This window comes from Dermacentor andersoni, chromosome 7, assembly GCF_023375885.2.
Source record: "Dermacentor andersoni chromosome 7, qqDerAnde1_hic_scaffold, whole genome shotgun sequence".
In the NCBI taxonomy this organism is placed as follows: Eukaryota; Metazoa; Arthropoda; class Arachnida; order Ixodida; family Ixodidae; genus Dermacentor; species Dermacentor andersoni.
Window position 1 is genome coordinate 22,139,382 of NC_092820.1, and position 12,961 is coordinate 22,152,342.

Consider the following 12,961-nt stretch of genomic DNA (forward strand, 5'->3'; position numbering starts at 1 on the left):
CAAACTCCGGATACCCCTCGCTATCTTTCTTGCCTGTGCTCCTAAACCTTTGCCGAAAAGCTTCGGCTGAAAGGCGGTATTTCTTCAGAAGACTGGCCTTGACCTTCGCACAATCATATGCATCTTTCGCACTGAGCCTGGCGATTACTTCTGCAGCCTCACACGGCAACATAGACAGCAACCGCTGTGGCCATGTATCGGACCGAAGTTCATATTCTCGCAAGTCCTTTCAAAATTGTTTAGGAACAAGCCTATGTCGGTCCCGACCTCAAATGGCTTTAATAGCCTGTCCACGCGGTATGATTCTGCCTCACTTGATCGTCCCAGAGCCCCTTCACTTCCTTGAGACAACTCCAAACGTTTGCTTTCAAGTTCAAGTTGCATTTTTCTGAACTCGCGATCTTTATCGCGTTCCTCTCTCTCTTGTTCTTTTCTCTCTCGTTCTTCTCTCTTTTTCAGAATTTCCAACCCCATTTCAATTTCCTCACTCGCCTGTTCTCCAATTATTTCGATTATAGCATTTCCTTGCGTACATCTAGGCCCAGTTTCTCACTAACAATCAACAACTCGTCTCTCAGCAGTGTCCTTAACTCCATGATTGCTGCTTTACTGCCTTGGTCCTGCTGGCTCAATCTACCTAGAAAAACACAACCTAGCTAGCACTTCAAAATCTAGCTTCCATACTGTTCTAAACAGAACAACCACAAAATGAAGCCTAGAGAGTCAAAGCAAGAACCAAGCACTCACCACAGACACAGCACCACGTCGCAAAGTCCATATCACCGCTGTCAGCCAGTTGTCAGGATTGGGGCTCAATCCCATCGCTCGTTATTAACCCGTTGTCAAGATTGGAGTCGGGCATGAATTAGAAGGCAGCTGGCCCATGCCGTCGTCCAACTTATCCACACTGAGGACGTTGATGAAGGGAAGGACCGCTTCTCATGGAGAACGAGGAATATGGGTTTATTTACAGTATTTACATGCAGTTCATCAGTCTAGCATGACTGCGAGAGAAAGTACATCAGTCTAATATGACTGCTTGAGAAAGTGCACTGAGCAGCCGCACAACATCGGTTTATAAACACTCGGTCCCCCCCTCGATCCCAAGGTGACGGAAACGTTCGTCCAATCATCGTAAACAAGTCATCTCTCTGCGGGATGGTTTACACACACACACTCACACACACACACTTCTTTGCGCGAGGTTCACGGTCCGGAGCCGACGTCAGACGGACTTCGTAGAACTCGGGGCTTGTGTCAGGAAAGGTGCCTTTTATTCCCCGAGCTGACCCCCGCAGTGCGGCCGGGTGAACATCACCTTGCGTCTTTGACAGCGCGTGGGAAGGGGCCTTCGTAGACGTTCCCGCGGCAACTCACCTGCTCATAGCAGAACAATCGGCGTTAGTGCGTTCGGTAACAATAGTTGGTGCGCCGATCGCATTCAGTCACAACGGCGACGATGCTAGAGCGTAAAGGTGGCGTTCCAAGAAAGTTGACGTTGCCGTCGCAACTGGGTGGCAAAACTTGCAGCTCAGCTGGGCCGTTCTTAACACTGTCTGGTTTCTTTTAGCTTCAAGGAAACTGTCATAAGATTAGCATTGGATTTACACGGAAATCACCATGTGACCATAGTTTAGTGACCACACATCTGCACAGATTTGCGTAGACGGCAGATAGACTGAACGGGGGGGGGGGGGGGCGGGGGCCGGGCCTCACATGAACTTTTCATTACCCTCCTGATTTCCGAATCTTTGACAGGTGGCAAGTCACGCCGAACCTGACATTCACAAGGGGCATATTTGCTCAATAACACGGGGACACGAAAAGAACAGACCACACAAATGATCACACGTGCTGTCTTTATGGGTATTCCTTTCGTGTGTGTTTTAACTTGCGGCAAAAAAATGTCTTTTCGCAAGCACATACTCGGCCAACAAGCAGTTCTGTTGCACACAAGCTCTTGTGTCGTCTGATATGTCTGAGCCCCCCCCCCCCCCCCTCCCCGCAGCTTTGTTGCGCAGTTCATATGAATCAGTACCAACTCGCCCAGGTGTCTGCTGTCCTAGCTATAATAACATGGCGCCTCCTCTTTACTGTCGGCACCAAACGCTGTCGACCTGCTCAGCTAATCAGTGAGCAAGTCGCGTGATGAGGGGGCCACGCTCTCGTTTTTGGCGCAGATGAACCTTAGAATAGCCCAATTGTCATTGAGGTGGCATAGCCCTTCCCTTTTCTTGAGAAAATAAAAAGCAAACATTTCTCGGTAATAAAATTACGGCAGGACTCATCTCGTAAGACTATGGGTAATGCGAATAACAATGTACCGAAAACGCCATATTCCTGAAGTGACGTTTATTCCACAGGTGTAGCGGTAATTCTGTGAATTTTGTTGCTTCCGATATCGTGCCACTTTGCTATGGAATGTGCTTGCAAAGGTCGCATACAAGCATGGAGGCATGACGGTGACTGTATGACCTGTATGGCAACGACACAGTGACGATGGAATAACCACGAAGGAATGACAGCAATCGAATGAGAAATGCGTATGACGACAATGGCATGACGACGACGATATAAGAACAATGAGATGACGACGATGACACGACCAAGACAGCATGACGACGATGATATGAAAACCGAGGCATGATAGCTAGCGTCCATGTGACAGGACACAATGAGGACAGTTGACATCATTGGCATAATCGCGATTGAATGACGACAGCAGGATAACGATGGATTGGCGAACAAGTAATGACATTGATGGGTCGACGAAGGTTCTATGATGACATGACAATACTGTAGTGATAAATATGGTGAAATGACGGCCGGACGAGGATGGCATGACGACAAATGTAAGACGACCACGGCATTATAAGGGTGGGAAATCAAAGTTACAGTGATGACAATAGAACAAACACGATGACGTAATGACAACGAATGCATGAAGACGACTGTATGACAACGATGCAGTGAGGACTTTAGCGTGACAACGGCATAAGGGCAATCAGACGATGACGACTGTGTGATGATAATGACGTGACAATGACTTAGACACGAATCCTGTATGACGAGGATGGTGTGACGATAACTGCATAACGAGGGTCGGATGGCAAAGCTGGAGTGACGATAACAGCACGACTATGACAGCATTACGACGAAAGTCTGACAACGAAGGCGTCGAAGCGACTGTCTGACGACCACGGCATGACTAGGGCAGCAAAATCACGATTTCTTCACGACAGCATGATTACAACACAGTGAGGAAGAAACATTGACGTCGATGGGACGACGAAAGCGGTATGATGACGACTCCACGACGACAATAGGATAACGTTACAGAAGTGATAGCTTCAGCGTAACGACTATGCCATGACAACTGTGCGACGCCGTTTGAGTGATGACAGTTTAGCGAGAGTCAGATGGAAAATCCGGAATTACGACAATGCAAAAACCGCAATGACATCACTTCTTCTCCCCCACCCCTCCGATGACATGCTTAGTGGCCAAAGCTATTAGAAAACTTGGACCACGGGGTCCGACTATATACAAATATTGACGACGACAACATGACAAGAGCCAGACAACGAAGCTGGAATCACGACGATTGAACCACCTTAACAGCATGACTATGGCGGTGTGGGAAGCAATGCATGACAACAGTATGCATACGACGGCGTGATGAAGACAGCATGAGTAGTGCCCGATGATAAAGCTGAAATCACTTCAGTGCAACAACGACGACATCATGAACACGAGCCCATACATAGCGGCTATTAGAGAACTTGGGCGTCAGGGTTGGCGTAGAAGACGTGACGACGACGGCATGACGAGAGTCAGGTTCACAAGGCTGTAATGACGGCAATTGAATGACCACCCGACCAGGAGACAGCCAGATAGGCTCGAGAGAGCTGAAGTAAGTAGAGTGCTATTCAATTAAAAAAAAATATTGCCGGAAAACACAGGGCCCGTAATATTGTGAGAATCTTATTCGTGATCTGCTCATCATAATGTTACTAATTTCTTAGCAACACGGTGGGAAAAACAGTACTTATTTCCATTTAACATACCTTAAATTGAAAAATAAACACATACTTCGGAGACGCTATTAACGAATCATTAGTAAAGTTATTAAAGTAACCAAGCTGCTAGTAGTGCTGGTATACTAATTTAGAGTTGCGTTTAGTAAGATTAGACCGTGGTGAATACCTTTATTTCTAGATTTCCGTTACTGAGACCTTGCTGCTACTTGTTAAGCAATGCTAGGAACCTACCGAGCATTACTGCACCGTGTTTTCTGGCCCCCCAATATTGTAAGCATTTAATTGTGTCAAAAATTTCTTCTGGTACTCGATAGGCGATCCGATAGGCGGATTTTTTTTTTACAGTGAAGCTGCATATGCATCATATTCGGGGTTTCGTGGCGCCTGCGAGCGGAAATAATCACCGTGAGCAATGGCTCGATCGTCGCAGCCTTTCGTTGGCGCTGTTAGGATCGGCCTGCAGCTATTTCAGCCCGCTGCAGGTGCGTCGATCAATCCGGGGTGGTGGCGCCCTTCAAAGAACCAGCGAGGACAGCGCTAACCAACCGTTAACTCCCTTTGGAGAACTGCGGACTACGTCCGCTCTGGCGTTTAGAGGCGCCGGCTGGGGTGGGGCGTGACCACATGACTACGGGGACGCAGGACAATGGATACCACGATGACTGCGCTGCAAAGGTCGTCTGCCCTCGAGAGAGCACTGAAACCTGTGCGGCGCGTGTGTGTGAGCCCTCCTCCTCCAAGAAGGCGTGTAGTCTGCGATGACGTCGAACGATGACGTCGAACGGAGCGCTTATAAGCAGCGATTGTGGGCTGCTAGAGTGTGCTCGTCGTCGTGCTCTGCGCTCGAAATGTACTCGTGAGCTGTGTGCTCGTAAGCTGTGTGCTGTATGTTCGTCTTGCGGGCACCATTTGGGAGTCACGCATAGACTGTGTAAATGTATCTCTTGTTCAAAATGCATATTACTGTAAATAAATCCTGCTCGCCTAAGTGCCGACGAAGAGTCAAGGTCCTCCCTACAACTACGACCGCCGACTCTAACAGCGCCCGTCGGCGCAACCGCGGGAACGCGCTCATCGTCGCCTTCCACGGGTGGCTCCGTTGCGGCCCATCATTCCAGCGTTGAACTTCTCTTCTGTTGTCGTAATGCGGAGGCCGCGTTAATGGGGTTATGCGCCATTCATTGATTTACGTCACGGAAACATTTAATAACAGAGGTGATACGCGAATGTGTGTGGGCACCTACATCGCCACTGTGACCACAAGTTAGATATGTTCGTACCTTTGCTCAGTATTCTTTATTCTTTATTCAGGAATTACCCTGCATTGCCCGAAGGCGTTGTAGCAGGGGAGTTGCAGGAAGGAAAAAAAACAAATCTTCGTTCGTACAGCACACTTGTCTTCACACAGCTGGTTCCACTCCACAATAGTTTTGACAAAAAAGGAATCCGCACACAAGTACGTCCTGGCACGGTACTCGCAGATTTTAAGTGAATGGTCATTACGCTTAGAAATATATTGTGGTTCTTTCAAGTAGCTTTTACTGCTAATTCCAGTCTTGATATTAAATATGAGGTATAAAAACATCAGTCTCAATTTTTTCCGCCGAGTGGAAAGCTGTTCCCAATTCAATTCGAGTTTCATTTCAGTACAACTTTCTCTCCGCCCATAGCGCCCCAGGACGAACCTAGCAGCTAGGATTTTGAATTCTGTCCGGTTTATCAATGAAGTTTCTTGCGCGGCGTCCCAGACGGCACAGGCGTATTCTAAAATTGGTCTCACACATGTTAAGTAAGCAGTTTTTTTTAGGTTCGGCTGTGAACATTTGAAGTTCCTTTGAATAAAATTTAGTGCCCTACCAGCTTTTACAATGACTTCATCCACATGAGCAGACCATGAGCAGTCGGATGATAGCGTCACACCAAGATACTTGTATATAGGTTCGTTTTTCATCAGGGTAATATTTATCTGGTAAAGACTTACAATCCGTTTCTTCTTTTTTGTAAAACATACAAGACACACTTCTTTAAATTCAAATTCATCTTCCACGTGGAACACCAAGTATTAATACAATGTAAGTCAAATTGTAACATGGCAGCACCTTGTTCACTCTTAATTTTCCTATAAACAACACAATCGTCGGCAAACAACCGTATAGATGAAGAAATACCAACATAAATATCATTTATATAAAGTAAAAACAAAAGTGGCCCTAAGACTGAGCCCTGTGGGACTCCTGATGTCATATCAGCGTATGCCGAGCTTTTGCCGTTCAAAACAACACATTGTCGGCGCTGAGACAGATAATTTTCAATCCAAGCGAGTACGCTTGAGTGAATATTTAACATTTTAAGTTTAATAAGAAGGGGATGTGACACTGTGCCGAATGCCTTGCGAAAGTCTAAAAAGACACAATCTCTTTGTCCTCCCTCCTCGACATCGAATGCCAATTCATGATAAAATTCAATTAAATATGTTATGCAAGATAGACGTTTCCGAAACCCATGTTGTTCTTTGATTAGTATATTATTATTTCTTATATGACGCATTATCTCGGTATATATAATATGCTCAATGATTTTGCACGAGATGGATGTTAGTGAGATAGGCCTGTAATTCGCGACATCTCTTTTCGAACTCCCTTTATGAGTAAGTGCAACTTGAGCGGTTTTCCAATCATTAGGTAAGAGTCCTGTGGATAGCGATTTCACATAGATTAAATAAAGGTACATCAAGATGGGTGTAGCACACCGCTTTAGTATACGTGGAGATATACCATCCAGACCGTTTGCTTTGGTTTTATCTATGACCTTTAGGAGTGCCTCGATGCCTCATAACGCTTAATTCAACTTGTTCCATTAAAGGAAGTGTGCTTTCATCTGGTGTAGAGCTATGATTGCATTTAGGTAGGAAGAGAGATTGAAAATATGTATTCAAACGCGTTGCCTTTTCAGTATCGTCTGTAATTATTTGTTGATTACAAACAATTTCACTTATTCCTACAAAGTCTGATCCGCATCCTCTTAAAAACCTCCGAAAATGTTTAGAATTAGTTTTCATTCTGTCGTTGAGTGTCTCAAAGTACTCTTCCTTCGTATCCTTTATAGCAAACTTATACTCCTGTGTTACTTCAGATAACTTATTTGACTACGTCCCTTCTGTGTTTTGCGCTAATAGCTTCGCTGGTCATTCACCTTCACAGAGCGGAATAGCTCATGAATTTTAAAGCGTAAGCTTTCCTTCCTCGTCGAATCGTGTTTCGCCGTCGCCGCAAATTTGACCTCATTTGAACGCAGCTGGCCCGCGGGCGCTAGCCGCCGTCTGACCACGTGACTCGCTGAGCGGATGGATGGATGGATGTTATTACCGTCCCCTTTGCAACGGGGCGGTGGGTTGCGCCACCAAGCTCTTGCTATTATACTACAAAATGTCCTACCTAGGTTAAAAGATAATAAAAAAAGCACTATGAACTCCCGTAACCAAACTCTTTGACCCCTATTGCGAAATGTGCTTTTGCGCATCCCCGATTTTTGTCGTTTCCCTACTTTTATTCCACCAGTCCTCCAATCGCCTCTTACTAATCCCTATTGCAGACATGTTTACTTTTCCACCGCCCTCGCTGAACCCAAGCGCTTCAAGGAGGCCAGTGGTGCCTAAATTGACCGCTAAGTATTCGCATTCTAATGAAACCTGCTCCATAGTTTCCCTAGCTTTACCGCAGCAAGCACATGCTTCTCCTTCCTTCTTATATCTCGCGTTATAGGTGCGTGTTCGAAGGCATCCCGATCTCGCTTCGAAAAGTAATGAGGCTCCCTTTGAGTCGTCACAAATTGTTTCTTTCCTGATTTCGTTTCTTCCTCTTAAGTAGTTACCCTTGGCAGGTTTCTTTTCCATTGCCGCCACCCATGAGATTATTTTGGCCTCTCTAACTTTCCGCTCGACGTTCTTTGTTGCTGTGTTGCCCACCCTACAGGCCGCATACTTACTGGTAAGCTTCCTTGTTCCACTGTCAATCAATCTTTTTCCTCTACAGATACCTGAACACTCTCCCAGCACATTCACTTTCTTCCATATTCCTCAGCCGTTCTTCATAGTCAATTTTACTGCGAGCTTCCGTCATTTCAAAACTAGTCCAGCCCATATCAGCCTGCACAGCTTCATTTGTAGTCTTCCCGTGAGCGCCCAATGCGAGGCGACTCACTGACCTTTGGTTCCCATCGAGCCCTGATTGTACCCATGATTTAAAACAAACAACCGCATTTCCAAAAGTAAGTCCTGGAACCACTACACCTCTCCACATCCCTCGGACGACCTCGTACCTAGTGTATCCACATAGCGCTCTGTGCTTCATTATGGCTGAAATTCTCTTCCCCTTGACTGTGTTTTTTTTTCTGTTTTTCCATATATCTATTGCCTTCGTTTATCCATATACCAAGGTATTTATATTCTCTTACCCGAGGTATTTCCTGGCCCTGTATTGCCACTGTCTGTTCACTGCTTTCACTGAATACCATAACACCTGATTTTCTAACACTAAATTTAAAACCTAAATTGTTGCCGTCCTGTCCACAGATATTACCCAGACTTTGCAAATAACTTTGCTTCTTAGACAGCAACACAGTGTCGTCCGCATAAAATAAACCTGGAACCTGCTGCTCTATTACTGTACCTGCCTGTTGGTATGAGATTAAACCCGATATTACTTCCTTCTAGCGCCCTCTCCGTCCTCACTATGTAAATCATAAACAGCAGTGCGGATAAAGGGCACTCCTGCCTCAGTCCCTTGTTGATATCAACTTTCTCCTCGCTCCTCACCCCTTCCTATTCAACGCAAACGGTATTTTCTAGGTAATTCTCTCTCAAAAGCTGTAGACAACCATCACCTAAGCCTTCCCCTTCCAGAATATCCCACGAAATGACGCGGTCTACGTTGTCATAGGCTCCTGTAATGTCTAAAAATGCCACATATAACGGTCTACTTTCTACTTTTGATATTTCAATGCACTGAGTAAGAACAAATAAGTTCCCATCGAAACGCCTACCTATTCTGAAGCCGTTCTGAAGTTCTCCTAAAATGCCGTTATTCTCTACCCATTCTTGAAGCTTTAATTGGATTGCCTGCATTGCTAGCCTGTATATTACCGATGTAACGGTCAACGGTCTATACGAGTGAATTCTATCTTTCTCCTCCCTTACCTTTATTATTTAAATTCATTCTACTTTGTCGCCAACTGTCTGGCATTTGTCTATCTTTTAAAGTTTTTTTCAACTGCTATCACCAGAGCTTCCTTACTTTTTGGTGCTAGGTTATTAATCAGCGTAACGGGAAGCTCGTCTAGCTCTGTGGCTGTGGGCTTAGGAATTTTCTCTTCGGCTTTCTTCGAGTTGAAATTTATCAGTACCAGCTTCTTTGCCACCTGGGTCTCTTTCATGCTCTTTTTTTTCTTTCAATACAACCTCGTCGTTGCTTTGGAAAGATTCGGCTGTTATTTTTCGGATTCAGTTTATTGCCGCTTCCTCTTCCAGTTTGTTTCCGTCTTCGTCTAGGATATGTTGTTGCATTTTTGTTGACTTCCTGGCTAATAATTTTGTGATTTCAATATATTCTAGGTGCGGCTTTCGTTTTCTCACGTATTTCTGACAACCAACGTTCACAGTTATCTTTTATCTTTTCTTGCACCAGTATTTGTACCATAGCGTTTTTCTCCCGGTACATCTTGTATTTACTGGTTACTTCATCCTGCGGCAACTGCGCCTTCTTTGTCTGCCTGTGCTCTTGGGATGCTTCCTGTCGTTCGGCGATCGCTTCTCGTATCTCCCTGTTCCACCATATTTTCGGTTTCTTTTTCTTTTTCAACGAATATGTTGTTTCTCTTTCAGTATTTCTGTCGTTAATACACTTAGAAGCTCACTACATTCCCGCTCTTTATTTGGCCATTTGTCAAGTTCTTCCTCGACTCTAGTGACTACATTTATTATTTGTTCGCGGTCAAATTTGGATTGGCCATTTTGCACTCCTTGCTCTCCTTCTGAACTACATATCCCATTTTCTAAATGATGCGTTTATGGTCTCTGCCTATGCTGCTATACCCTTCCTCATCAATGACCATTTCTCTCAACTTATTATGAATTCCTTCTGCCATCAGACAGTAATCAATGGTTGATTGCCGGTTTCCCACTTCCCACGTGGTCTGCCCTTCACACTTAGGCCCTGTATACACGATAACGACGTTATGTTGCTCACAAAGGTCTAGCATTGACTTCTCGTTCTCAGTATCGCCATCTAAATCCTGTATGTGGGCATTCATGTCACCTAATAGGACAATTTCAGCAACATACCCGAAACCCTTAAAATCAGCGCTTTTGAATTCCACTAACTCTTTATTCTTCTCTGTGCAATTATTTCTGGTCCACAAGTACGTAACACCCAGCCAATCGTTTTCCCACTCATTGTACCTGATAACCGAAGACGCTCTTGACATCTTGAATTTACTCTTTTCCATTTGGCTCCCTGATGGATGAGCATTCCGACTCCCCCTCCATTTCGTTCCGACTTAGTTCTGTTGCACCCTTCCCAAACATAATTCTCAATAACTGGCGGCTCTTCTGAGTCTCTAAGGTGCGTTTCTGTAACCGCATACACGCCTATTTGTTCTCTATTTAACTGCTCCTCAATCTCTGCCCACTTTTCCTTTCTTCTGCCGCCTTGCATGTTTATGTAGCCTGTTGCATGGCGAGCTCTCTTTCTTGCTTTCCTCCTTTTTCTGTTATCGATGCAGATGCTCTTCTGAGGTTGCCCTAGGGGACCTTCTTCATTACTACCTACTCTGGCCTCCTGAGCGCCCGTGGGCCCCCTAAAAAAGCAACAGTGCGACCACCAAGTCGCCAGCCCACTTCTCGTGCCAGCCTGTAATTGAAGTGGATCCAGTCTCTTTGAAAACCTCCACACCTTCTCACTTCTCTGTTTACTTCGACAACCTCGAAGCCTTTCTCTCGGCTCATTTTTCGTATCGCCTCAATAGCAGCCACCACGGCTCTTTGTACGTGATTGTCTGTTCCTCCGGCACTGTGCACACCACGATCTGCACCTGAGGGGACAGCTCGCGCAAGTAGTCCAGCCCCTTCACCAAGCGCTGGGCTAGTTATGTCCCTTTCCTGTTTAGTACGTCATTTAGCCCACCTGCTATTATGACAAAGTTGCGCACGTGGGCATTTTCCGGGCGCTTCTCTTTTGCTCGCTCCATGACAGAACCCAGTGTCCGCACTGGAAATGTCCCTGCCCCGGATCTTTTATCGCCTGTCACCCTCTCCACAATTGCTTCTGAGCACCCAGCCAGGTTTGAGTCGCCGGCGGTAATCACCCTTTCACTCTCTCCTTCCGCTCCCTGCTCCCCTTTGTCCTTTTCCGCGTGATTCGGACTCGATAAGGGGCATTGTCCGCTGTGCTCCTGCTTTTTCCTCGTGGCGGCCTCCAGGTAGGTGCCGCTCTTTCTACGTAACCCTTCAACACGTTAAACGTATTCCACGTACTTTGCTGGCATTTCCTGTCCTGTCACGTCAGGGGACTGCGTTCCATTGTCACGCATATTCTCGTTCACAATGGCGGCCCTGTTCAGTTTTTCCTCCACTGCTTCAAGTCTTTCTTCAACTACCCTCCGTGCATGACCCTATCTGCTTAGCTCATTTTTGAGATGTTCCACCTGTTTGACAAGCTCTTCCTGGAAGGCCTCCATTTTCTGCAGCCTAGTATCTACATCACAGTGTGTACCGGTTTACTCGATTCCCTCTCCATTCTCATCCGTGCCCTCACCTGCCTTGAGGGACCCCCCGCGCACTGCCTGCTTTCCCGGCTTTCTTGCCATGTATTGCACCGCTTTTTGTGATGCAAATATAATAATAATATAATAATGCAGAGGACGTGCCTTTTAGCAAAAACCGATACGCACAGGATCCAAATCATGAAAATGTCGCACAGCAATTCTCACCTCTGTTTTAAAAGCAATCAATGCTGCGGAGACCGAATCAATGAAGACAAGTGGCTCTCCGCTATCAAGAGCCCCGATGCCGGGGCGCAACTATGGGCTGTCCAGAGGGCCCACGATGCGGCGGTCGGGCAAGGCCTGACTGTCCCAACGTGGGAGCGGCCCGCAGCGCGCTGAGTCGCGTACCTCAGGACCTTATTAAAGTTCTGCATCCATCCATCCATGCGGAGACCGAAGATATTGACACGCTCTCGCACGCGTTCAACCACGCGCCCACGCTCTCACTTTCCTACCAAGACACCCACAGTAAAACCACTAACAGCTATTAGTCTCAACTGTTAGTCAACAATTAGTAGTCTATTAGTATTCAACTCAACTATTAGTAGTCTCGACTATTACTAATAGCTATTAGTCTCTCTAATAACTAAACGTTCCACCCGGCTGCACGTGTTGAAGCACGCAGCGCGAAAGGGCGCTCTAACCATCCTGCTAAACCAAATATACACGAAACACCCGCGCGCACTAAATACGAGAGACAAAAAAAAATGACAAAGAAATCCACCCAATTATTATTTGAAGGCAAAAGAACTGACAAATCAAGAACAGAAGCAAGCTCAAAGCATGCCCAACAACTTATGATTTCGTCGCCGCCACAGAGCCCCGAAAAGCACGTCCATTCGCCACAAAATCTCGCCAGCGCCTGGCTAAGACGAGCGCCGCGCTCGCCTAGTCAGTGCGAGCTTGGCCATGGATGAGGCCGGGCCGTCTTCTGAGCGTTGGCGGGAGGCTTTGAGCCGCCGTCGCCAAGCGGCGTCTGGCCACCGCACGGATATCGTTCGGCGACCTGCTTCACTGGCGAGGGTCCGGGATGTAACAGGCGTCGCACAGTCGAGATCAATGCAGCGACTGCGTTCGCGCCCTGTCCGTTTGTACTTCGACGC

General features: G+C 46.4%; 1 protein-coding gene across 3 annotated transcripts in view; it reads right to left on the minus strand.

The window, feature by feature from the left end:
• Positions 1-12,961, minus strand: part of LOC126535619 (uncharacterized) — a 381,164-nt gene that overhangs the window by 146,033 nt on the left and 222,170 nt on the right. The gene's annotated exons all lie outside the window — the stretch shown is intronic.